This window comes from Protopterus annectens, chromosome 6.part0 (assembly GCF_019279795.1).
Source record: "Protopterus annectens isolate FY-2018-M chromosome 6.part0, PAN1.0, whole genome shotgun sequence".
In the NCBI taxonomy this organism is placed as follows: domain Eukaryota; kingdom Metazoa; phylum Chordata; order Ceratodontiformes; family Protopteridae; genus Protopterus; species Protopterus annectens.
Window position 1 is genome coordinate 195,894,387 of NC_056737.1, and position 5,569 is coordinate 195,899,955.

The following is a 5,569-nucleotide window of genomic DNA, read 5'->3' on the forward strand; positions in this document are numbered from 1 at the left end:
ACAGAATAGGCGTTGACACAGAGAATGGGTTGTATGACCCCCCCTCCCCTCAGTTTTTTCTTCTTCTAGGTCAGTTTGTTACCTCAAGAAGGAAAAGTCATATCAAAAGGATAAGAGTGGCACATAAGGATTATGCGAATTTGCTCCACACCCAGCTCTAACAGCCAAGTATCCTAGGGGGCAGGCTAGATAGGTTCTGCTGTAATAGTCTTGGCTATCCCTCAGGACTGCATGTGGAAGGCTAATCTTTTATGTTTAATCAGCCTATAAAATTGTAACCAAGGACCACTTCCACATCTTGGAACTCTTAGGTCCCACCACAGAGGAAGTTGCATTCCAAGATCAGGCTGGACACTGCGCTGTCTTTTTGGCTTCATAAGGCCATTGTAATCACCAACCCACCTGCTCACCTGTGGACAAGCCTGCCTCACTGAACAGTAAGTTTTCTGTAATTGCAGGGTCAGAAAACACTTGCAGTCCTTTTTTGTAGTACCACTCCCCTGTTACTAGGCCATAAAGTGGTGTACTTTCCCTTCTAGTCTTATTTTGTGATTTCTGTGGCCCTCAGCAGTCCCTGATGATATGTGCTTTACTTGTGGGTTGAAGAGACCCGCTGGCTCCTCCATAATGCAGGGAAAGTAGAGCCTACACAAAGCAGGTTTCGCAGAAACGTACTCAGGCTAAAGGCTCTGTTCTTTGCCCATTAGGCTGTGAAAGGGGAGTGGAGCCGGAAATTCTCTTCTTTTGGTCTGAAATCTAGGCCAAAGTGTGTTACATGAACAAGCAGAGCAACACTCACTTGGCCCTATGTAAAGATAAGCAACTGGTGTTTGGCAATGAGCTATAGAGTGGGACATGTCTTACAGCAATTAATCCCCTCTCCGGTCCAGCTGGTGAACCTGGGAATCTTGAAGCAATGTTACAACTGCTTAATGTACACAGACAACCCTCTGCTCCTCCCAACAAATTCCAACACATGTGAGAGATGCAACCATATAGCCAAACTGGAGGCTAAGCTCTCTCAACTCAGTACTGGTGTAACCAGTCAGGAGGAGAAGGAAACCACACTCACTACAATTCCAGTCTCACATAGCCCTACCACGACAGCAAACCAAACACATAAACACACAAAAACATACTTGGAGGCTCTAAATAAAAATCTGCCTAAGCAGCAGAGACCTCCAAAGCAGACACCCAAGCAACCGCTACCCCAAAACAAAACACATGCAACACATAGCTCACAAAGCCAGTGTGCCGAACAGTCACAGCCCTTAAGGCTAAACAACACACCTGATACACTTGTAATAGGTGACTCTATCATCAGGCACACTGATGTCCCGCTCACCAGGCTGAACAAGGAGAAGGTCACAGTGAGCTGCCTGTTGGGTGCTAGGATCTGCCACATAACACAAGCACTCAGGTCACTCCAAGGCAAGTACAAATATGACTCAGTCATTGTCCATGCTGGTGTGAATGACCTGAGACGTACCTCCCTGGACTACATGAAAAGAGACATAGAGGAGCTCTCTGAGCATGTAGCCCAGGCCGGTATGACCCTGACCTTGAGTAGCATCTTACCCTCACCAAGAATGATGCCACAGTATGAAGACAAGATTATCAATTTCAACAATTGGCTTAAGTATTGGTGTCATTCAAAGGGGTCCAATGCCTGTCAGCCTGGGATGACATGCTCGACAAGCCACGATGCTTCACTAGGGACGGCTTGCACCTGTCACCCCTGGGCTTTCGGATATTGGCAAAGGCTCTTGCTACCCCCATAGTGCCTTTTTTAGGCAAGGCTCAAAAGGCAAACCCACCTCCATAGGTATCACAAGGGTTAAGAAACTAAGAGTAATGCTACTCAACGCCAGAAGTCTAAACCTCAAGATGCACGCACTCTAAACTCTCCTTAGCATGGAGAACATCGATATCTGTGCAGTAACAGAAACCTGGTTCAAGGCTCTCGAGAGCACCCTAGCACTACCAGGTTATACCTCATACCATGCTTCTCGGACCCAAAACTTGGACCGAACCACAAAAGGAGGGGGAGTATCAATATTCATCAAAGATACCCACACCTTCAGGTTGGTGGCACAGCACGAAGCATCAGAGACTATCCATGTGCAACTAACAGTGGGTAAAACTGCCTTCCAGTTTATAGCCTGCTACAGACCACCCTCCCAAACCCAGGAACCCCACTCGGCCTTCCTGAGAACACTGGAAAATATGAAGATCTCTCCAAACACCATTATATTGGGTGACTTCAACTACCCAACCATAGACTGGGAGCATTACTCTAGCTCCAGCACCCTAGCCCAAAGGTTCCTAGAATTTATAAACTCAAATGCTATGGAACAACTTGTTACCACTCCCACAAGAGGGGAAAACATACTGGACCTGATCATCACCAACATGGGGACTCTATGCTCCAGTCCAGAAGTGTATCCCTCACTGGTAAGATCAGACCATAAACTAATCTCACTGGATATTCACATCCCGACCCCACCCCATGCCCAGAAAACCACAGTGAAAAACTTCTCTAAAGCAAATTTCACATTCCTCAAAACCGAGGTGGAATCCTTCAAAGCCCCGGCCTGTGGATATCTGCCCAGACCACAAAATCCTTTATAAACGCATTCTATGAACACCTTCAGGAATGCATGGATCATGCAATCCCAAATAAAACCAAGACCCAATCCTCCAAAGGCAGACGTCCTGTCTGGTGGACCCCAGCCATAAACAAACTATACAATAGAAGGAGGAAGCTACTACATGACAGAGCAAAATCCCAAAAGGGAAGGCATCTCTGATCAGTATTAGCAAAAACTACGGGCACTCATAAAATTGTCTAAGGCCAGCTTGAGAGAAAAATTGCACAGGACACTAAGGATAATCACAAGGCTTTCTTTAGTTATGTTAGGAACCTGGGTGGGAATTCCCAGATATGCTCAGAATTAGTCCAAAATGACAAAAAATACACCAAACCCACAGACATTGCCAGCATCCTAGCTGACAGGTTCAGCGCAAACTTCTCCCCCCCCCCACCCAAGGGCTAATATCTATCCCAGCAGAGTGCTGCCCCCCTGACATCTCAGATGCTCAGGTAAGAGCTGCCCTCTCCAAAGCAAGAAACACAGCATCAATGGGACCAGGCGGTGTCCCGGGCTGCATCCTACATGAACTCCAAGAAGAGCTAAACCCAAACTTAAAACTACTGTTCAATCTCAGCCTTACTACAGGATATGTACCCAAAGAGTGGCGTACAGCAACAGTGGTCCCTCTCCACAAAGGTGGTGCCTCAATGGATCCTGGAAACTATCGCCCCATAAGTCTCACTAGCTTGGTCTGCAAAGCTATGGAAAGGATCATCATGGACCTTATAAATAAAGATATTGAGGACCTACAGACACTGGATGCTACCCAGTTCGGCTTTGTTAAGGGCAGATCCTGCCTCTTAAACCTGGTCGATTTCTTTGAAACAGTCACCAAGGCCATTGACAAGGGGAAGGTGGTCCTCACAAAAGCCTTTGATACAATACCCCACTCGGGCATTATAGATAAGCTCACCAGCTTAAATATAAACCCCTATGTCACTAGATGGGTTGCAAACTGGCTCAAGGACAGAACCCACATGGTCAGAATAGCTGGAGCCATGTCAGACTCCAAACCAGTTACAAGTGGCGTCCCACAAGGCTCAGTCTTGGGACCTCTCTTGTTCGGTATATATTTCTCGGAGGTACAGGCCAACATGGAAGGACTGTGGCTGACCAAGTTCACAGATGACTGCAAACTGGGCACCATAATAGACTCTCCAGCTGACACAAGCATCCTCCAAAAGGGCCTCATAGAAACAGACAACTGGTGCCAGAGCCATGGCCTCAAGCTAAGCACCAAAAAGTGTATAGTCATCCCCTTTGGCAAAAACGAAGTGCCCACAAATTACCACATAGGTGGTAATCCATTAACTACAGAAGAAGTAATTAGGGACCTGGGGACCCAAGTTGATAGCAATCTCTCATTTGACAACCACATGGCCAAAGTGGTTAGAAAAACATTTTATATAGCCCACCTAATCATGAAGGGATTCACATCTAGATCAGGGAGGTCATCGTGCCTCTTTACTCATCCCTCATCAGGCCCATAATTGAGTACAATGCCCCTTTTGGGATGTACCTTGCCAGACACCTGCAGCAACTGGAAAGACCCCAAAAGTACCTCACCAAGAGGATCAAGGGGCTCAAACAGATGCCGTATGCTGCCTGGTTAAAGAAACTCCAGCTCTACTCAGTGGCATACCGCCTGCTCAGAGGCGATCTGTGCCTGACGTATAAAGCCATGTCCAACCTGGAATTAATGGACATGCTGCACCTCAGAAAATCCAAATCCCATTGAGCTACGCTCGAGGGACTTAAACTTCAGCACTGAAATAAATAGGACATGCTGGAGGGACAGATTCATAACCCAGAGGCTCCCTTCACTCTGGAATAAAATCCCAGTCCAGGTTAGGCAGAGTCCCTCATTGACTCTCTTCAAGAGGAATCTTGATGAGTGGATGGGAGATCGTAGGTTTACCCTGGGTATCACTTCTGTGTCACTGTTAGACAGAGGCACAGTATACTAACCTTGAAAAAGGGCATAGCAAAATTAATTTAAAATGTGTGGCGAAAGCCATACACACTCTGGCTAGGCTTATAAATGCCCTAGGGCAGATAGCCTAGTATGAACCTATGAACCTGTGATGATGGCCACTCCAACATCAGTTCCAGCCCTTTCCTGCAGGGTAAAGGAGATCTGTCCCTTCAGAATCTACTGGGAATGAAGTGCCCTAGACTGAGATCTGTTCACAGCACAGTACAATACAGCATCTTAACATGTTTGATGTCAAATACATTTTCCTTCCTTCTAGGGAAAACTTTGTGTACATCTTTCCCCCCTTTTCCCCTTTGTTTCTATCTCTGCTAGCAGGATTGGTGTTAGAATTTTGTGGTCCCCCAGCAAATGCCAAGTTGGGGGACCCATGGACACTTCTAGTCTATGTATCACCATGTCATTGCCAGCCCTTCTTAAAAACAATTCAGTTCATGGTGCAGAGTTTTAAGAGTAGTACTGACAGACTGACATGTACCTACAGTGCTTTTACATTACAATAGGTCTGTGTACCACACTGTATTGGCCCATCTCACAAAGGGACATTCACAGTTAATGACATTTAATTGCAATGATGATACATTACAAAACTCTATGTACAGGGCTCGACATAGGTGAAATGGTGGTGTAGGAAATGCTTACTGTCCCCCTCTCACACACACACACACACACACACACACACACACACACACACACACACACACACACACACACACACACACACACACCCTCTAGTGTTTGGTCTCTCTTACCCCCTTCCTGTGCTTCCCACACCATGCACATTACTTTTTGTTCTTCTTCTTCTCATATTTTTGCCTTCCTCTTCAGTATTTTCAAAGACACCATGGCTTTCTGTATGCTCTGAAGTGCATTTTAAAGTGTTTTTCTTTTTAAACATTTCAACCAATGATGGCTTGAATAA